This window comes from Lepisma saccharinum, chromosome 23, assembly GCF_977018435.1.
Source record: "Lepisma saccharinum chromosome 23, izLepSacc3.1, whole genome shotgun sequence".
In the NCBI taxonomy this organism is placed as follows: Eukaryota; Metazoa; Arthropoda; class Insecta; order Zygentoma; family Lepismatidae; genus Lepisma; species Lepisma saccharinum.
In genome coordinates this window covers 43,063,479-43,086,590 of record NC_139251.1, presented here as the reverse complement: position 1 = coordinate 43,086,590, position 23,112 = coordinate 43,063,479, and the positions used below count along the sequence as shown (strand labels likewise).

Below are 23,112 nucleotides of genomic sequence, written 5' to 3'. Positions count from 1 at the left end.
ATTATATATTAGTTATATCAGCTAATCGTGCTTCCCGATGGCGCAGTGGTAGCGTCGTCGCCTTGTAATGAAGGGGTCCCAGGTTCGATACCCGGTGGAGGCACATAGTGGTTCGGATCCCACTTTAAACTGTAGGTCCAGTCCCGATTAGCCTTACTGTGCATAAAGTGGACTTAAAACACCAACTCAATCAATCAATCAATTATATCAGCTAATCAAACCCAACAAAAAGCCCCCGCAATATCGGGTCGACACTCTTGCAGCAGAAAACGGCCACACCGTACTTCGTCTTCCACCTTATCATTGCGATCTAAACCCTATTGAGTATGTTTGGGGTATCATAAAGGGTCGTATTGCATCACAAAATGTGGATCGTAATTTGGGCAGAGTACTGCAAGTTCCAAGAGAAGAATTTCACAACTTTCCCAAATAAGACTGGAATCACAACCATGACAATAGATTTTATTGTCATTAATTATTTAAATCGGGAATCGTCACGAACGCTATCCATATTTCTTCAACCACTGACCGCGCCACCGTGAACGTCGCGTTTTGCGGCAGGTCCATCAGAATTTCATCTGTCAGAGAACAGCTGTGAGGCATCGTGGCAACAGCGTGCCATTTGAGAGCAAAGAAAAAGAAAAATTTCCCCCATATTCTCGTCTGCTGCCGTTCACCGCGACAGAAACAGGTGGGAGTGGATTTTAGTTCGCATATTTTCCGGGTGTTTTCTCTTCTTTGCTGAGCAGTATATATAATTTTAACTTTGACTTGTAACAAAATAATCGTGCCGAATACTCTACATTTCAACAAGTTTTTAAGTATCTAATATTTTTAACACATTTATATGCTCTGTATACGCTGTAACGTGTTTTCATTAAGGAACTATATTTTTGTGCTCAAGCCTCGCGAACTTTCCGTTCAAAGGCGCGTTGCCATCTCGTATTCATTATCCGATTCCGTTCATTTTCTTGTATTTAACATCGTGTTCGTTTTAATTGCTCTTTATTTTACATGATTCCATTCTAAAAGAAACCTCGCATTGCGACATGTTGGACTTCCTTCTCTTGCATTTCAAACTATTGAAATTCTTTCCCTTGTTTGTCTTTTTTCTTAATGCAGACAGTGAAAGTATCAACGATGGAAGTTTGCAATGCTGTTACTACGTCACTGTCAAGATAGGTTGCACCAGAGTTTAGTTTCGAGACTCAATATTCTGTACAAGTGCATACCCCGAATTATGAAAGTTTTATTTGAATTTTGTCCAATGAATCTTTGTGAACTATTACTGTTGATTGTCTTCTAGTCTAAAATGTTGAAGCACCTTTGACAACACGTAAAATTATTGACGAAGATTGTAGCACACATCTTTAACTATGCAAAGTTGAGAAGAGTTCTGTTATATGCTTCACGTCCGGCTTCCAATCTCTGCATGGGTGTTCTTTGTGAGTATCCCTTCATAGATTTTATCCATCACTCATCCTCATCGTCGCGGTTAGTCAAAAGTGGCAGAAAAGTGACGCTAAATAACAAAAATACATACAAATACTAAAAATGCTTGCTCATGTGTAATTGAAGCGCAGCCACTTATCGTTGCAACAAACGCACTTCCTTTCAATGGGTTCGTTACTACTCACTAGTGTTTGTTGTGATGGTGAAAGGGTAAGCATATACATAACAGCATCATACAATGGGATGCATAAGTATTACCAAGCAACTTGTCCATCACCATGTTCACGCACATTGTTTTTACCAAATGCGAGATTCAAGAATTGAAAGAAAACTGCAGACAAGTTGCTGACAGCATGTGCATACTTTAAAATGTATTCACTAAAATACGTAGGATGCAAGAAAAAAATTAATGAAAATAGTCATGGGCAATTTGCCGAGTAATACTTATGCATCCCACTGTACAACGTTATATAATTTACTAATCAATGTTACACTGCTGGTGAAAATTCACATGCAACGAGAGGTTATGCAAAGAAGCAAATTTGATCTAACGTAGCAGTAGAAGTAGGTTGAATGTGAAGCAAGCTATGAACCAAATTTACCAGACAGTTTTCTTCGTAATTAATATGTGCAAATTGTATGACTCAGACATACAATGAGGTAAAAATAGATAAAACAGAATGTCATAATACACACTCATTGTATGGAATGAATACCACGTCGAACAAAAAATGTGTACTGAATTCCAGATGACATTTTCGTATACATTCACACTAGTTTGAAAAAACTGAAGTTTATATCTGAATTAGTATGTGGTAAGTATGTTAATATTGATGAAAAATAGACCTATTATATTTTTAGACGGTTAGAGTTGAAATTCGGTAATAATTCCCCTTCATATATTTTCACTATAAGACATATATTTTATATTAGTTTGTGTATTTAGTGCATTTCCTCCCAACTACGTATTAGTAACAAGAGGGTGGACAAGTACAGTTAACGCCAAAGATAATAGTAGGAAAATTGTCCATTGCTATTTTAATTATTTTTTTATTCTACATTCAGCCTTGTTTTAAAGAATGGAATTATGTTGATGCGAAGCAGATGTCCCATCCTTATTCACGTTTTTATTTCAATTTGAGTGCATCACAGCGTAAAAACAGATTGAATAAAAATGGTTATGGACAGTTCGCCTATTACTTTTGCCGTTGAGTGTGCTTGAGTTTTTTGATTGGTAAGACATTTCAATACATTTTCCATACTTTTAACAAGCAACCACGACTTCACATTATTTGAAGGATCAAAATATATTAGGTGTGGACGATGTCTATCGTAGTTGATTTCTAAATGGATTAAATTCGAAATAACATTGTCTAAACATGTGCATTCAAATTTTCGGTTCTATAGGAGCAATTAACATTTTGCACCTAAAAAGTTACCGGAAATTCGTGGCTGTGGTGTATGTGTGTATGTCATATAGTCACATTTTGGCAAGGCTGGCTAAAGTGGCTGTATCAGCTCGAACTTACCGTATTTGCCGACATATACACTTTTTTGAGGAAAAGGCTTTATCACTGAATATTACAATTAATTTACAGTATTTCAAATGTAAAGTAACTAATATGTGGGTCTACTTTCAACAAATAACATACCTACTAATTTAACTAGGAAAGAATACATTTTAATCTTCTTCCTCAAATCCCAGACATTCATCTCCAGAGCTAGATGACGTCACGTGAAACCTCACCTAAATCAGAATATGAGTCTTCAGACAACAAATTGTCTACCAGTAAATTACTAATACCACACTTCTTAAATGATTTAACCACTGTCTTAGTTTTCACAGCAGAGGCTTTGACCCATGAAATGCTAGGCTTTTCCTTCTTCCTGAGGGTGTAACCTGAGTATCGTCGTATAAAATGCACCCTGTTTTTCAGACCTATTTTCAAAGGGGAAAAGTGTGTCTTCTACGCCGGCAAATATGTTACTCCCTCTGTCCCATGATTATTGTCCGGTACACTTTTGTTTGGTGTCCGATATGCAAACTGTGACATTGGTGTATACAGAAGAAAATGAAACGGGAAAAAGTCATACAACGTTATTACTCAAGGATCAGTACAAATTGGCCGATCTAGTATCCAAAAGAACATAAATAAAAAGTCACCATTTTGGCATACCGGACTATAATTATGGGACAGAGGGAGTACTTGATATTGTCTGATGGTCCCACTGCAGAGCCGGTAAGCGTAAGTAGGGGGTGTTTCTTTCTGCCGTCAGATTGCTGTACTGCGCAGGCTCAACGATTGTGTTGCCAATAGCAGAACCCGTGTGGGGTGACCAGAATTTTCAGGTCAGAAAGCCGCGCGACAATCTGAAGTCATCTTTCTGAGCTGCAAGCTGCTGCATGTAATGAAGCCACGAGAATTATCTCTGACATACAAGTTGTGTCAACTAAATTTTAAAAATACACCGTATAAATCTATAGTATCATATGATGTGGTCTTATTTTACGTCACTCTTCTCCGCCTCGTATGTTAATCACGACGAAGAATATTGAAGTTGATGAAGATACAGGCACAATATTAAACACCCTTGTCTTACCCAGGAGTCGATGTTGTCTTGAAAACACGCACCTCACTTCCTACTTGGCTCCCTACCTCGCACTTCTCTTGCAACAAATTTACATGTTGTCTCAGCGTGTGGGACTCCCGCCAGGTTCACATACTCCCATGCGTTGGTATGTGTCCCATTGTCTTGGATGAAGGTCGCAATTCAAAGACCAAAATACACCGGTGGTCACGGTCTAGACCGCTCCGCCTCTGCCAGCAGGTTGGCTGTCATGTTCGGCGAGAAAGTGTTGGGAAATAATGGGCTACGTCTTCTCCATAATCACTTCGGAGAATCTAAGGAACTAGCTGGTGGTGTAGTCAACATACGCTATGTCTGACTATTGTTAACACTGCAGGATTGGAAAATGGTCAGTAATGTCACTAAAAGTATTTTTCTGCGGTTGCATTTTGGGGATACATCCCGACTTCCCAGTTTAAAGCACAATTAAAATTGCTTGTCACTATTAAAATCGGTTGTGTTCGAACAGTACAGAGAGAGAGAGAGAGAGAGAGAGAAAGCATATATAAAAAACTAATACTGTGGATTCTCTATAATTCGAACCGAGGGGCAAAAATCGCTGCGTTGGAGGCGGCACCTAACAACAATGTGTCATTCAGACAATGATGTGACTTCGCTGCTCGGAAACGATGTAACGCCTGATGCAGAAGACACTTCCATTTCTTTAAAGTGTAAGCTCAATATTGTTTAACTATTTTTCTTCCTTCCATCATTGTTACTGCCGAACTGAGAATGTAAGTACAACACTTATACCAATACTGCACATCCCATTTTCCACATACTGTAGGGTTGTTTTTTTTCGCCTCTTCCGATTTTCTGTAGTTTTAACTTTTCTGTGGTCCGAGTTTTGTATAATGCAAATGAAGTTTCGGTCTCGTCCATCTTGGATTATCGGGACTGTTGTAGTTATGCTACAAAGAGGCTAATCAGGACTAGATTCCAATTTGGACATGATTATCGCCACCTAAAATTAGGAAGTAGACCAATTTATTGAAATAGTCACCTTGTTTTCATGTAGCTGTGGGCAAGTGAGATTGAGTTGGCCTTTGAACACACTCGGTCACCGAAACGGCAGGGAAAAGCGAGGAAGGTCACACGCATGTGCAACTTCTATGTTTGACAGAATTCGTAAAGTGGAGCATGCTGGGATGGGATGGAAGAACACCGCAGACGTTCCAGAATGCATGTTGTTCTTCACTAAAACAGAAGAGCAGCACCAGATGCCTAACGACGAGGCCTGCAACTCGTCTTCGGGGCGATTCATGTTACATCATGAAAGGGGAGGGGAGGACACAAGTGTCAGTTGGTGCAGTCGTTGCCTTTGCAGCTGCCAACACCGTGCCACCATATGAAGCGTTTCTTCGCTGCCACAGGTCTGCTGGAGGTGTAAGATCTGCCCGTTCTTCTTTTCACTCAATCACTATTTTCCTCTGACTTAACTACCTCCTAATCTTTAAAGCTATTCCAATTTCTATCTGATAATCGTGCTGGAGCGGGTGACAATCTCGCTTGCAACCTGAAAGCTCAAAGAACAACATAGTCTCTCTTGAGGCAGCGTTCTAGGAACAACATCATCTCCCCAGAGACAACGTTCTGGGAACAGCATCGTCCCCCTGAGACATCGTTCTACAAATAAAATCGTCTCTCCTGAGACAACGTTCGAGGAACAACATGGTCTCCCTGAGACAACGTTCTAAGAAAAACATCGTCTTTTCTGATACAACATTCTAGGAACAATATGGTCTCCCCTGAGACAACGTTCTAGGAACAATATCAGCTTCCTGAGACAATGTTCTAGGAGCAACATCAGCTCCCCTGAAGCACCGTTCTAGGTACAACTTCACCTCTCTTGAGACAACGTTCTAGGAACAACATCGGCTTTCCTGCGAAAACGTTGTAAGAACAAAATCGTCTCCCTTCATACAACGTTCTATCAACAACTACGTCTCTCCTCAGACAACGTTCTAGGAGCAACATCGGCTCCCTGAGACAACGTTCTAAGAACAACATTGTCTCCTCTGAGACAACATTCTAGGAACAATATAATCTCCCCTGAGACAACGTTCTAGGAACAATATCAGCTTCCTGAGACAATGTTGTAGGAACAACATCAGCTACCCTGAAGCAACGTTCTAGGTACAACTTCACCTCTCTTGAGACAACGTTCTAGGAACAACATCGGCTTTCCTGCGAAAACGTTTTAAGAACAAAATCGTCTCCCTTCATACAACGTTCTATCAACAACTACGTCTCTCCTCAGACAACGTTCTAGGAGCAACATCGGCTCCCTGAGACAACGTTCTAAGAACAACATTGTCTCCTCTGAGACAACATTCTAGGAACAATATGATCTCCCCTGAGACAACGTTCTAGGAACAATATCAGCTTCCTGAGACAATGTTGTAGGAACAACATCAGCTACCCTGAAGCAACGTTCTAGGTACAACTTCACCTCTCTTGAGACAACGTTCTAGGAGCAACATCGGCTTTCCTGCGAAAACGTTGTAAGAACAAAATCGTCTCCCTTCATACAACGTTCTATCAACAACTACGTCTCTCCTCAGACAACGTTCTAGGAGCAACATCGGCTCCCTGAGACAACGTTCTAGGAACAATATCAGCTTCCTGAGACAATGTTGTAGGAACAACATCAGCTACCCTGAAGCAACGTTCTAGGTACAACTTCACCTCTCTTGAGACAACGTTCTAGGAACAACATCGGCTTTCCTGCGAAAACGTTGTAAGAACAAAATCGTCTCCCTTGAGACAACGTTCTAGCAACAACTACGTCTCTCCTCAGACAATGTTCTAGGAGTAACATCGACTCACTGAGACAATATTCTAGGAAGAATATCAGCTCCCCTGGCGCAACGTTCTAGAAACAATATCGGCTTTCCGAGACAATGTTCTAGGATCAACATCAGCTCCCCTGAAGCTTGAGACAACGTTCTAGGAACAACTCGATCAGAGTGTGTACAATTCATACTAAATGCAAAGAAAATATAATATTTTTGAAAACCACTGGCGTGCCCAACGGGGGAAATGGGTAAGGTTTGTAAGGGAAAACGTTCATATGCAAAGCCTTACAAAGAATAGCACTCACAGGCTAAAAAGTGTTATGTCCTCGTATAAGGGTTCCACGCTCTTAACAATATTCTAAGCAAAATATTTTGAAAACTCGAAAATTGTACTTATTATTATTATTATTATTATTATTAATCATTATAATCTCTAATTACTAATAGTAACAATGTAATTTTGAAAAATTGATAAAGGGTGTACGATATAACATTGTAATATGAGACAGAGCCGCCATTACACACAGGACGAAAACTTCAAACCATATATACTGTACATGGCTATTCTCAGAAAATAAACAACGTTTTAAGGTAAAGAGACAGAGAAAGAGGGAGGAAGGGAGAGAGAAATAAAAGTGTGATATACAAAGGGAAGAAAAAACGGCATAGTAAGAGAAGGAAAGCAAAGTAGAACATGCTCGAGGGACAGAGAGAGAGAAATGTGAAATAAAGAAAGGCAACATGGCGAAAAAATGGGAAGTACAAGAAACTCAAATGAGAGCGAGAGGAATGAAGAAAATGGGTCAGATATGGGACAGTAAAGATAGTTTAAGGGACAACTAGAAAAATAAAAGCGAGAAGAAATAGCTTCTAAGACTAAGGAGGAAAGGTGAAAATTTATAAAAAGGAAAACGGAGAAGAAGAAAATGATACAAATAAAAGACGGAATGAATAAGTAATCATTTTTTCCCCCTTATTTCAGAGGACCTTGATCATCCATGTGGGCGCGTATTCTTACGTCTCATGGACACAAAATGACTGAAACATTACACAAGCTGACAACAGACCTGAAGACAGCAGATTCTCTTCTCCAATGTACAGAGACATCATTCTCGTTCTCGCATCGAGTTTTACTGTTGTCTCCCTCTCGTCTGGGTACCGCTCGTATATGAGCAGACGACTGCTTTAAGTAGATAAACCCCGAATAATTTGTTTTAGGTTGTTAGCCAGTGGGACACTTTTCTTCTTCTTCTTCTCATTTGTTGCATTGTGTACTTGTGCCATGGATCTCGTCCAAATTCCACAAGATATAGGAGAGACTCTCTGGTTCATTGGGTACAAGAATAGAATGGTGAAGTTCCTGAAATAGAGGAAGAAGCTACCGTAAATTTTACAGTATTCTACCGCTAAAATTTAACAGATTGCGTGTTAATTTACGAAAACGGGACGCCATTTTTTTCTTATTGAAATTCGAGTATTTTATCATGTTTAAAGATACGAGTAGATGACGATTCAAGCTTACAGTTCCGTACACTAAAAATATAGTTTTAAAAACTGATTGATTGATTGATTTGGTGTTTTAAGTCCACTTTATGCACAGTTAGGCTAATCGAGACAAGACCTACAGTTTTAAGTGGGATCCGAACCATTATGTGCCTCCACCGGGAATCGAACCCGGGACCCCTTGATCACAAGGCGTTTTATAAACTGAATCATTAAAGTTACATTAATTAGAGCAACTATATAACGGCCGTTAATACATTTGAAACAAGGTCATTTTTTTAACGGAAATTGGATGTCAGTAGGGGTGCCCATCCCTCCAAGGCCAATGGCGCAATGCCCCCCCCCCCAAATCTACTCGATGTGTCCCCCCAAATCATATAATGCGTCTCCCCGGGCCCCGAATCATGTCATTCGTCCCCTCAAACCATGTTATAATATCTATAAAGTATTTCATTACGACAGCATGTCTACTGACAGGAACTTTCTTTTAGCTTTATTGAACACTATCATTTATCTGTCCATCTTCCCTAAAGAGGGATGCCCATCACCCCAAGATCATGGATGCATTATCCCCCCCCCCAAACCTTTCATCAAAATCCCCCACAATAGTTTGGATGAATACATAATAGTTTATGTTTATTTGAATGCAATAACATGTTGAACTATCCATATTTTATTAATTGTTCACTTTTTGAAATAACGGAAAGCTAGCACATTGATTGGTTAAATGTAATAAATTAAATTATATAAATATGCATTTAAACAGTGTTTGTGAATTGGAGAATAAGATTTATAAAATCCACACATTTAACACAAATTGTTACACAACTTAAGATTCAACCTGAGCAAACAAATAACATGCAGCAGCCGCGTGACCGATTCATTATTATTGTTTCGCGAGACATTACAGAACCCTACATAGAAATTTCTAAGCTCGGGGTGAGAATATAATACGGTTCCTCCTTCAAAGAATTCGCCCCCTCTGCTTGAGGTAAATATAATTATTTATGTAATCCATAGCAAAAACCAATAACTACGTGGATTTTATCTTCAATGCAAATTTCACTTGTTAATGTAACATTGTCCTGTGACAAGAAGTTAGAAATGTGAATTTGATAATATTTATTTTTCTGTTTTATCGGGTAACGTGCAAGGTGTTAACATATGAAGTACACTTACTACAACTATTACAGCATACAGGAAATCAAGAATGCAATAATATTGTTAATAGAAGTACACCATCCAAATGATGCATCTGCTTTAAATTAAGCAATATACCAACACTAAGCATTATATTTTAAGAAGTGATTTTATTAATCAATATCGAGAATATCGTCAATGTCTTGTAATGTAGCGATAATATAAAACTTCACATTCACCCGAGCAAAACGTCAAACACACATTTCCTTAAGATACTACTGCCAGCGAAGCGAGCAAGAAAATTTTAATTTCTTTGCTTTCAAGATTACTAATTTAATGAGGTGTCAATACTTTCTTAGGATCCCGCGATAGTTATTCTTTTAGGACGTTCGGAGCCGAAAACGTGTGTTTCTCTGTCATATAATATTCGAACTCTCCCCCCTTACAGAAATCACTTGACAATCCAATACTTAACTCCTTCTCAAGAGCTTCCTTCATTTCTCCCCCTTAAATTTAATACTCAATCCTCCCACCAAAATTTCCATGACAATTTTAGACTTACTGTTTATATTGAAGAGTGGATATTGCCTCCTCCAAAACAAATAATTGTAAGTCCACGCACCTGAATTTGCGCAACAGTCTAAGACAAGAGTAATACACAAGAATTGAATTTGAATGCTCAAATCCTCCTATACTCTGTCCCGGAAATCTCTGGAGCATGGTCGCGCATAGCGGCAGAGAAGGGGGGAAATCGACTGGGCAGAGCGAAGCAGTACACTCTGCTGGGAAGGCTGGTAACTGCATTCGCTCCCCCCCCCCCATGCAATCCCAATACTCTCACGTATTCATTGGTGGAACCGTCTCGGGTCACTACTTGCGCAGATACTTTTTCTCGTTCGCTTGCTCCAAGGTATAACCAAAATACCCGCCATAATCGGAGACTTAACACTGATATTGAAGAGTTGCATGTCTTGTCCCCCCCCCCAACATTTAATTCTCAATCCCCCCAGAAGGCCTAATATGTAAGATTTGGATATTTCCCCCTCCCCCCAATAATACATATTACCCGTTACAATTTCCTTGGAAGTCTACAAACTCGATATCTATATAGCAGCAACGGTTAATTGATAATGTAATTCAAATTGTGTCCAATTCTACATTGTTCACGTTGAATTTCAATCATAAACCGCCACCCCCCCCCCCAAAGCCCGAAAGTTGAGTGGGCACAACATGCGGCCAGAAACCCAACTGTGGGAACCCCTGCCCCTATATACTTTATTTTTTTCATCTAATGGATTCAATATGGTGGATTTAAGGTGTAAACGTTTTACATATATTTTAGAAAAATGCTATAAATGTTGAATTTTATATTATTTGAAGGTAAAAAAAATCCCCCCAAAAATCTCGATGGCGCAATCTGCGCCATAACCCCCTTGTGGACACCCCTGGATGTCAGTGGAAATTGAGTAGGGTCTTAGAACGTAATTTCTCCAGTGAATTTTTACAGTGTTTCTTTTTTTTCGTGGCTTAATATGTTACTCAGTAAGAGCTATAATGCAACGAAAGATAAAACAATGTGATCAAAAGTGCTAATTTGGGGTGCGCAGGCACACAAGATTCGTTAAATTACATAACAATGTTGGAATTATTTCGTTAATAATGTCATTTCAGTCATTTGATAAGACTTGTAAACTTGTCCTAGTATATTTTTACCCCTTTTCACCACATCACGTAATAAGGAACTTGTGGCCAGGGGTAAATTTGTCCTAGGATATTGTTGCCTTCATTCAGTACCAAATGACGTATTACGATATTTTTACCCCATTTCTTCACGAAATCACGTAATATTCGAGCTTCGGTTCAGGAGTAAATTTTCCCTAATATATATTTTACCCCCCCCCCCCTTTGCCATAAAACCACGTCTTAATGAGCTTTTGATCAGGAGCTTGCCATGGCAAGCTTTTAGCTGGATGCAAGCTTGCATTAAGCAATCTAGCTATCACAATTGGAAGTTGCAGCAAGTTTGCCGAGGCATGCTTGCATCAAGCTTTTCATAACTAGCTGTAAGCTTACAGAATGCAATGCTCGAAGTAAGCCTACTGTGTATCTTTAAGCTAAATTTATATATATCTGTATAAACATGGCTGCAATGTACATTGTATACACATATATGCATAACAGCAAAACTAGAAACAATTGGGGCTAATTAACAACAAACACCCATGTTTGTAACGTCACAGTTTCTCTTTGCAGCTTATAAAAACTTTTCGTGCTCACCCAAAATAAGCAATAGTTAGGCTGAAGAGTTCGATGAACTAATCAAGCTCTAACTATACACTGGTAAACAATTTTTTTACAGTACTTAGCTCCTGATTATATAGTCTGGGATAAAAATATTTGTCAAGAGAGTTTCACTTTTATTCACCACATTTTATTTTTTGATCTTCGTTGCAACTTCAATACACACACATCTTTCGAAGGATAATAAAGCACATTTTTTCACTAATTACAATCAAAGTCATTCTTATTTATGTTGCACAAAATAAAAGCTTTGGTGCTTTATTCATAAGGGTCAATCCATATGAAATCATACAACCTGGTTGCTTGACCATTTTTAAAAAAGTTTATTTTTTGAGTGGTGTGAGCCTCATATATTGATAGTTCAGAACCATTCTTATTTTATTTTTACTATCACCGATTTGAAGATGGCGGGCATTTTTTTTATCATGGCGCGCGTCATTTTCTCCATTCGTAAGCATCAGCGGCAACTTTCTTTCTCAGCTCTGGTAAGTCCTACGACAATGAGACAAAATCTGTGATGTTAAGCACATTATAGGCTACAATTATATTTCTGTGTAATTTTCTAAATATTATTCCTTCATAATAAATTTTAAGGTTAAAATTGTGTATTTTAATCGCTCAAAATGACATTTTCGGACATTTTTTTTGAGGGGGAAGACAGTTTGCTTGACACTTGAATTTTTTTCGCAAGTACCTGTGTACCAATAGAGTACGTCAAAATTATTTGAAGCTTGAGACTTTAATATTTGTTTTTCTACAGGGTCATAAACATGTACTTTTTGTTAAAAAATTCCAAGTTCAGGGTTAAATATTTCTGGTGGGCAGTTGTTTAAAAATCTGAAATTTGTACACAATACAGTACTTCAGAATAAGTAACTTCAGTAAAAATTTTGAGTTTGAGATTTAATTGGTTTAGGAGATACAAAACTCGTGAAAAATTCAACATTTTGCATTAAATATGGCATGTCTAATTTCATTTCTTATTAACATTTTGTGTTGAAATTCTGCAAACTGTAATTTGGAATGTCAATGAACAACATTACAATCCTGAAATGGCTCTGCAATAAAGTATATATACGAGGGCGTGCTGAAAAGTAACGCTTCCTATGTTTTTATTTTCTTTGTTACCTTGTAAACGCATTTGGATTTTGAGCAACCATACATTGCACTTATAAGACTTTCCACCTTCTCCATTGAAGGTTTCAAACTTCTATCGCCAGTGGGTGCTGAACTATTGCGAGGAAAATGGCAGCATGTAACCATGCAATGTTGGTGAAGCGTCTGAAGTAGCGTGCCGTGATCGAGTTTATAACCGCAGAAAATGTGCTACAAATTGACATTCATCTGAGACTGAGGGAATATTATGGGGATGAATGTGTTAGACATCAGTACTGCGCGATCTTGAGTTTATCATGCTCTTAAAGAAAACCCACAGCTGAAAAAATCTCAGCTATGTGAGAGAATGGAGTGAAAGGCCAGGAACTAGAACTGATGGAGGTCATCGGAATCGTGTTCAGCTGGGGTTTTCTTTAAGAGCATGATAAACTCAAGATCGCACAGTACTGATGTCTACACATTCATCCACATAATATTCCCTCAGTCTCAGATGAATGTCAATTTGTAGCACATTTTCTGCGGTTATAAACTCGATCACGGCACGCTACTTCAGGCGCTTCACCAACATTGCATGGTTACATGCTGCCATTTTCCTCGCAATAGTTCAGCACCCCCTGGCGATAGAAGTTTGAAACCTTCAATGGAGAAGCTGGAAAGTCTTATAAGTGCAATGTATGGTTGCTCAAAATCCAAATGCGTTTACAAGGTAACAAAGAAAATAAAAACATAGGAAGCGTTACTTTTCAGCACGCCCTCGTATATATACTTTATTGCAGAGCCATTTCAGGATTGTAATGTTGTTCATTGACATTCCAAATTACAGTTTGCAGAATTTCAACACAAAATGTTAATAAGAAATGAAATTAGACATGCCATATTTAATGCAAAATGTTGAATTTTTCACGAGTTTTGTATCTCCTAAACCAATTAAATCTCAAACGCAAAATTTTTACTGAAGTTACTTATCCTGAAGTACTGTATTGTGTACAAATTTCAGATTTTTAAACAACTGCCCACCAGAGATATTTAACCCTGAACTTGGAATTTTTTAACAAAAAGTACATGTTTATGTACCTTTAGAAAAACAAATATTAAAGTCTCAAGCTTCAAATAATTTTGACGTACTCTATTGGTACACAGATACTTGCGCAAAAAAATTCAAGTGTCAAGCAAACTGCCTTCCCCCTCAAAAAAATGTCCGAAAATGTCATTTTGAGCGATTAAAATACACAATTTTAACCTTAAAATTTATTATGAAGGAATAATATTTAGAAAATTACACAGAAATATAATTGTAGCCTATAATGTGCTTAACATCACAGATTTTGTCTCATTGTCGTAGGACTTGCCAGATCTGAGAAAAAAAAGTTGCCGCTGATGCTTACGAATGGAGAAAATGACACGCGCCATGATAAAAAAATGCCCGTCATCTTCAAATCGGTGATAGTAAAAATAAAATAAGAGTGGTTCTGAACTGTCAATATATGAGGCTCACACCACTCAAAAAATAAACTTTTTTAAAAATGGTCAAGCAACCAGGTTGTATGATTTCATATGGATTGACCCATAATGGAATTCATTCCACTGTATTTCGGTTTTTTTTCATTTTGTCACTATTGTTTGTATAACAAGTATCTCTATTGTTATATTAAATGGGTGTGTCTATTGTTTTATTTTTAAAAAATGCACCCTATCATGCATCAGGCTTACGTCCAGCTTGCCACGTCAAGCTGGCTCTGACAAGCTAAAAGGAAGCTATCGCAAGCTTGCCACAAGCTTATGTGCTATCTGGGTAAATACATAATTTGTTTCCAAGGGTTGTGCCGACCTCTGTGACGCCGTGGTCAGCGCACTGCACTACGACGCCAGGGGTCCCGGTTTCGAATCCCGGCATGGATGTTCTTTGTCCCTTCATCAATTTCATCATATTATCACTCATCTTCATCGTCGCGATTAGCCAAAATTTGGAGAAAAACGACGCTAAATAACAAAAAAAAAAAAGGAAAGGGTCGTTGTACGTCGTCTTAGTTGAGAGAGTTGCACAGAAGGCGACTTCGGTCAATCATGTCTTATCCCGATTATACTCGTATCTTGTGATCAATGGCGTTGCTCTCTGGATCTTCGGCTGGTCTCAAAATATAGCTAATGTTATCCCTTGGGAGGACGACGCCCTTCGGAGGACCCCGCCCTTTCCAGCAACAGTGGGCATTGTTTAACATACAATGAAAGGCGAAGGGAATTCCTCCAGAATGTTTATGAGCGTCCAGTCTCGCAGGCGGGACAGGAAGTCCCACAGGAGGAGGGGGAGTAGAAGACAAAGAGATGGATTTAGGAGATCAGACACATCAAAACACTTTTTTTCTTCTTTTTTAAACTCTCCTTTCTGCTTCTACAGATCAATGCTACTCTCTGTTTGAACTTTTGACAAATTTTCGTAGCCAGCAGTCGTGATGGCTCCATCCATAAACCATATCCTTTTCACCGAACGTTCAATGGCGTGGCGTGCTTTGTAAAGGAACCGGGCAAGGAATTCGGACCAGCTCCCCCCGAAAGATTAAAATTAACTAAGTGAAAATACTTAATATATTTCCGTAGATGAAGGTAAGGATTGGATCCCGGAAGGGGTCCCCCCAGGCGCGTCGCCTGATAATGTTCGCATAAGCACGTGAACACTCATGTGTATATCTTAAATTACGTACATATTAAATGCACACACACATACGTACATTTATTCAAAAAATACTATGTTTGATGTACGAGTATATACATACAACTTACTCTGACACGACTTCTTCACGTCTGATAACTTTTCTAGATAGTTGGTAACACTGACTCTCACGGTGTTCCACGGAGGGCGTTGAACACAATTGCTGTGCGTGTTGCATAGAGCTGACAGCTAAGGGGCTGTTGGCCACTATACCCCGAAGATGTTCACTTCGCTGTGCGAACACTGATGCAAGCGGCAATATTTCTTACATTCGGCACCAGAGTGCAGCACATACAAGGCATGTCTAGGGTTACTCGAAAAGGTCTGTGCTACATAGTTGCAAACTTTAGCGAGAATTACCTAGCGGATTGTAAGGGGAAGAGGGACAATTTCCCCTAGGTCCTTCTTGTATTACTTCAAATATTGAGTGATTTTGGGGGGAAATGGTTGAAAATAAATTGAACTGTTATTCTCACTTTTTCAATTGAAGATGAAGTTACAATGGAGAGGAGTAACTCTATTATTGTGAATACTCGTATGAGAACCGCACGCGACGCCACTGGGTCCCCCCCAAACAATCTTGTCCTAAAGTATCCCCCACCAAAAATTTCCGGAGGGGATAGTTTTTGTTATAACAAGGAAGATAAACAATTAGTTTTGGCTTGAACTATATTTTACTCAGTGGTGGATCCAGAAGTTACAGTTGGGAGGGACGAATTTCAGTCCGGTATCTCACTTCTAGAGTTCTGCCAAGGACATGTTCCAGAGATTAGAGTATCCTCTTGCAAAAATAGAGTCCAGGGCTGAAATGGATGGTTACTATTCAGTGGCGAAGCGTGACATTTTTACGTAGTCATCGCAAGACTTGCCAAACGTCAGGGTTAATCTTTCAACCGTGGAGGTGGAGGGGGGATTTCTACATTGATAATGATGATAACAGTGTTCGTACAGACGTGTGAAGTAGAGATGGCCAAATTCATTTTCTTCTACGTTGTATATGATCGTAAAATAAGGAAGACTAAACTTTCTTAAATTCTACCCGAAAAATGGAAAAATTGTTAAACGTCTCTCTCCGAAAGCCGGGTAGTAAAATTTCCGGAATCCTGATGTTGTTGACCATCCCTGATATGAAAGTAAGATATGTTAGGGAAAAGGTTCTGTCTAAGTAAGTATGTCTGTCACCTCGTGAACAAAAATCTTGATCAGTCTTGTCATTCGTAAGCATAGTAAACACGAAACAACATTGAAGTACTTCGTGTTTTGTAAAGTAAGAACATTATTTTCAGAAAACGATATTTGAACCGCAGGATCAAAAGATAGAAAAAAAATTGAAAAGGAGAAATACTGTGAAGGAATTACAATGGATCCAGAACTGCTCCCCCCCTCCCCCCAAGCTCTTTCTAGCACTAACCGTGGGGAAATTTATGCTTTTGCTTACTTATGACATAACTGAAAGAATGCCGTTTTTGTAAACAAGGGGGCTGAAAAAAGGCCTCTTATGACCAGACCTTCAAGAGCGGGAGAAAAAGCGGTCAATGGACCTTGGATTCGCAGACTTGCTGCGATGAGTTGGTCCGCCTGACACCATTGCACTCAACAGGAAACGTAGCGGGACGGCTGGGCACGGGGGGGTAGACCCATAGGTAGAACTGGGCTCTCCTTTCGATGCGTATTTCTAGCTGTTTCATGGCGTCGAGTGACTAATTTCGCTCAAATATGCGAGTATTCTGACTTATTTTTTACTTCTTCTCTAAAATATTTAAAAAGCATTTTTTTTATTATTTTGCTTTGTCATCGCCGCATCTCCCGATGACCGGACGCTTCGCCTCTGTTACTATTGTATGTCGTAAACTGGACGATCAGATATGAGGAGTAAAGTGAATGAACAAAGAGAACAAGAAAACGATTCTCTCAAGGAGTCGCGAGTTCGATCTCCCTTTGACTCATAGTGATTCGGATCGAAATTTAAACTGTATATACATTTCCTACCTTACGAGGGTCACTATTTATATTTTGAGCCTTGGCAACACTGATTGAAGTTAGGCGCGATTTGACGCTTTTACAAAGAATCGTCTGGCATTATTGACCATAACGTACTTCAAATGTTTTGTCAATAGCTTGATGTGTGTTGTTTATGTTGCCTTGGAGATTACGGGACAACAATAAAATGGAATTAACTCGTGAACATTTTCGTGCGATGATTTTTTACGATTTTCGACGTCGATTATCAAGACAAGAGTGCATCTATCAACTTACTTCCACATTTGGCGATGAAGCCCCATCCTTTGCCACTGTGAAACGCTGGTATAACGAATTTAATCGTGGCCGCCATTCGCTCACCGACGAGATTCGCGAAGGTCGTCCAAAATCAGTTGTTGTTCAAGAAAACATTGATGCTGTGCAAAACCTAATACTGCAAGATCGTCATGTGACATACTGTGAGATTGAGGCAACCATAGGTATTAGTTCCACCAGCATATATAAAATATTACATGATCATTTAGCTGTGAGAAAGGTATGTTCTCGTTGGATCCCACACAATTTGACAAAAACTCAAAAAGACGCTCGCGTCAATTGGTGCAAACAAATGCTCAATAAATACAATCGTGGTGCTTCAAAAGACGTATATAAGATTGTAACAGGTGACGAATCATGGATATATGCATATGAGCCGGAACGTAAACAGCAGTCGACTGTATGGGTGTTTCAAGATGAACCCAATCCAACAAAAGTTGTTCGCGCTCGAAGCACATCGAAACAAATGGTCGCCTGTTTTTTCGGGAAAACTGGTCATGTGGCAACTGTGCCTTTAGAGGAACGTAGAACGGTCAACTCTGAATGGTACACAACAATTTGTTTGCCAGAGGTCTTCGGTCAATTACGGAAAACAAACAAACGCCGTCGGATCATTCTTCATCAAGACAATCCCAGCCGTCACACATCTCGTCTAACAACCGACTTTATGAACAGTCAAAAAATCGAATTGATGGGTCATCCGCCTTACAGTCCTGATTTGGCACCCAATGACTTCTTCTTGTTCCCGAATGTCAAGAATAAATTGCGTGGGCAACGATTTTCGTCGGCGGAAGACGCCGTTGATGCGTTCAAAAACCATATTATGGAGGTGTCTCAAGAAGATTGGAAAAACTGCTTTGACAAATGGTTCGAACGAATGCAAAAGTGTATTGACCATAAAGGAGAATACTTCGAAAAACAATAAAGCAGTTTTCAATGCCAAATTCCTGTTTTTTCATTGTTAGGCTCAAAATATAAATAGTGACCCTCGTAACCATAAAATGGACTTAAATCAAACTTAAAAAATATTTTCGAGCCTCACCTCTAAACTTGGTGATAAAAGACTGAACATTTGAGTCTTCAAAAATATTACACATTTAATATATCCAGAAACTTGGCAGTTGGGAGGAGCGATGGCCCCTATCGCCCTCCCCGTGGATCCGCGCCTGATTTTACTAAGGATGATATCGATAATAACACACAAAAAAATCAAAGAATAGCTAATGTCTGTGTGGGCCGGGTGAGGGAAGGTGTAATTTATTGACATTTTTAACCAGTTGGTAAAGAAATAATTTGCTACTTTACAAATATCGTATATGTATAAAAGTAACAAACGAATTCATATGTACAAGGTGCATTCAATAAATAACTGGAGTATAAAAAATCTAAAATACGATCTTGATTGTTATATTTTTATGTTATGTTATTTTGTGAAGGCATCTGTAAGCTATTCATAGCTGGGGGTTGGCACGCCTGCCTCGCGCAAGGGAACCTGGGAAACAATTACCAAGAAGGCGGCACCCTTTCAAGAGTGCTGCAAGGAAATGTCCTAAGACTTTTGTTGAGTAAAGGCGTGAAACCGATAGAAATTCATCGCCACATGACAGTTCAGTACGTTAACAAGTGTACAAATGGGCTCAGAAGTTCAAACAGGGCATAACCAGTGTTGAAGATTCTCTGCGTCTAGGTCGCTCTGTCACTGCAGACATGGAAAGCAACATTGTTCAAGTGGAGGACTTGATATGGGAGAACCGGCGTATTCGTATTACTGGGTTCCGAAACGTTTAACACCGGAAATGAAGGAGAGACGTGTTGGTAAGAGTCTACTTTACGTCCTTTTCATAAGGAATACGTGTCATATATCGTTGGAAAGGTTATTGTATAAGGACTTCAACAAAGTAAATCCCAAGGCGAGCAAAAATTTCCTGGAGGAGAAAATCGAGAAAAACCGATGTTGTCCGGCTATGCGTGATTGAACGTACTGAGGACATTTTTCGATGATGAAGCACATATTTAGGGGTGAAATGAGTGCTAATGGAACCTAACCTAACAGGCCTAACCTAACCTCGTAGGCATACTTCGTTCCCGTGAATGGTTAGTGACAGAAAGTGTAAAAAGAAAAACTAACTTACCTTACGGATGCCGGAGCGCCGGCTGTCTGCTAGCACAGTTTTGTAAACGGGCAAGAAGGAGTGCGCAAGAAGGACGTAAACGGGCAAGAAGGAATGGGCAAGAAGGACGTAAACTAGACTCTAGCCGACGTGTTGATGTGTGCAGGGAGCTTTAGAATAGAATAGTCTTTTTTATTTTCTACTGAGCAAGGTTCAGCCGTTCCGCCGTTGATTGATTGATTTGGTGTTTTAAGTCCACTTTATGCACAGTAAGGCTAATCGGGACTGGACCTACAGTTTAAAGTGGGATCCGAACCACTATGTGCCTCCACCGGGTATCGAACCCGGGACCCCTTGATTACAAGGCGACGACGCTACCACTGCGCCATCGGGGAGGCCTGTTCCGCCGTTATGGAACTGACGGCGAGGTGAGGTATTTCTTCATCGTATCGTATCAATCCCTAAGATTATATGTTTATTTTATAAAGTCTCTCTGAATGCTTCACGTTGACCAGGGCATTCACTTGTTTTTCTCAGTTGTCTCAGCCTCTGAGGCATGTAAACAATGCACAGTGTTGTGCTATGCAAACCTCCTGAGCTATTCAGGAAACAGTTAGTTTCTTCTGCCTATGGAGTCAGCGGTTTGCATAATGGCAATTAAAAACACGACTCGGCATGGAGGAAGAGCTCCATGGCCTAGGGATATAGAGAGGAGCAAGCTGAGAGGGGACTGATTTCTGATTGGGATTGAGAAGGAGGAAGAGGTTAGGAGAGCAGTGGGGCAGAAGTGAGACGACGCTCTGGTCAACCAATAGAGAAGCCAACAGAGGACTTCGTATATTTTATTCATCATAATTCATGAGATAGACAGGTAACTATCCTAACACCTCGCCATGATTCAGGTTTCCCCGGCCGGTTCAAATCCGGGAACTTTTCTAACGGTGGAAGCGGCCCCGGCGCCTACCCAGCGTCGAATAACATGGGTACCTGGGGGAAACCCTGGGGGGTAAAGGCGGTCAGGGGCGTGATGCTGATCACATCACCCCCACTCACGACCGGATCAAGAAAGTGTGGGGCGTTACCCCCACACCCCCTATACGCCTTCATGGCGTGGTGCTATGCACAGGGGAATACTTTACCTTTTTTTTTTATTTTTATTTTTTTGCCAATTTTCATGTGAAACCACACATTGCCAATGTTACATTGTCTGCCATCGAGGACCTATGTTTGAGTGCTTACCCCACCCTCCATATTCGCCCGATCTTGCACCTTCCGATTTCCACACCTTTGGTAGTCCTCCCTGATGGCGTAGTGATAGCATCATTACCTTGTAATCAAGGGGTCTTGGGTTCGATACTCGGGGGAGGCACATAGTGGTTCGGATCCCACTTTAAACTGTAGGTCCAGTCCAGATTAGCCTTATTCTGCACAAAGTGGACTTAACACACCAAATCAAACCAAATCCACACCTTTGGCCCACTGAAAGATGGACTAAGTGGATCGAGGTTCCAGAATGAAGACGAGGCCCAGTCAGCAGTGCATGAGTGGTTAGGCACGCATCCAACATATTTTTCTCGTGTGAAATCAGTGCCCTTATCAAGTCCTTGCGCAGGTGCATTGAACTGGGGGGGACTATGTTGAAACATAGTACTGTAGTTCTTTTGGTGCTTGTAATAAATACTTGTTACAACATATTTCCGGTTATATATTGAATGAGCCTTGTATATTAATATGCATATATGTAATAATTCATACACTCAAACAGGGATTTATCCAGAATTTTTCATTTGGTGGGTGTAAGTTCATGTTTAGGGGGTATATTTAGAGCCAAAAGTCCTCCTCCGTAGCCGAGCGGGTTAAGGCGTTCACTCGTTTTGAGACCGTTCGCTGCGGGACGGCGTAGGTTCGAATCCGGCTCTGGTCGGAATTTATTCGGCCTACGTATAGGGCCGGTGGCAACCCACCATCGTGAGGAAATTGGGGAGCTCCGAGTGAGTGAGCGTAATCCGGTCACGGAGAGCTACTATAACGGCTGGGGATACGTCGGGCCGACCCCCCGACTATTCCAATACCGGTTGAAGATCTCCACGCTTAGAGGTGACGAATGAAAGCGTGGGAGGGAGACCGGCAGTCGGTAGGTACGCCTAGGCCCTTCATGGGCTGTTGCGCGACGGATTATTTATTATTTTATTTAGAGCCAAAAACATTCCATGCCACAATGACCACATTATAGTGGCATGGGCTTCATGAAGAAAACAAACTGTCAATTCCAAGCCAACAAAAGCTTACTTGCATCAGTGATGGTGCCACAAAAAATAAATTGTGGTTCCATCACCGACCTGCATGTGTACTACATCTTGAGTAACTTCTGAATAGTGTACTTACCCAGCGGCCATTATCTCTCATTGGGTGCGGGTGACATTCTTCAGACCCAAATCCTACATTCATATGTGGTCATATGGTTGTAGAGGTTTTGTCGTTAGTTTCAGACATGGTTAAGAAAATTCCTATATTCTCGACATCAAAGCAGATCGCCATATACTCGTAACTGATGATTCACTGCTCCTTTTAGAATTGGCACGAGGGAATGGACTTGTAGAGTTCTCTCTTTCTAAATCATCTGCCTGGAAACCAATAAGAAACAATCAAGTCATTGTTGTAATGTGAGTGAAGAACAAAAACTAAAACTATCAGCTATCCCAGCAACAATTAAAAACTATATAGACTCAATAAAGCACATTCAGAATAGTTAATGGTTAATTAACTAATTCAATAATTAAGAGTAAGTTCAGATATTGGGCAAGATACAGACAGAAAGAAATGTTGAACCATCTTTTCATTCATTTCTTTTTCCAATCCTCTGCATAGAGAAAAAAGATATAATCAATTATAAGAAGAAAAAGAAATACCTAAAATCGAAGAAAAAAATGTGGCTTGTTGCTGATTCCTTGACTAAATTAATGTTAATTATTGAAACATTGCATAAGCCAGTGGTTCCCAAACTTTTTCCTTTCACGGTACTCTTCGTGTTTCAAGATTATTTTGCGGTGCCAAAGTCAGA

General features: G+C 39.9%; 1 protein-coding gene and 1 long non-coding RNA gene across 2 annotated transcripts in view; one reads left to right on the top strand and one right to left on the bottom strand.

Annotated features, from left to right (window-relative positions):
* The window catches only part of LOC146005400 (uncharacterized), a 284,737-nt gene that overhangs the window by 233,517 nt on the left and 28,108 nt on the right, over nt 1–23,112 (top strand). The gene's annotated exons all lie outside the window — the stretch shown is intronic.
* On the bottom strand, nt 8,025–22,612 carry LOC146005401 (uncharacterized). Its single transcript, XR_014444018.1, has 2 exons — nt 22,437–22,612; nt 8,025–8,238 (listed from the first exon to the last, which is right to left on the bottom strand). It is a non-coding gene; the product is annotated as an uncharacterized LOC146005401 (long non-coding RNA).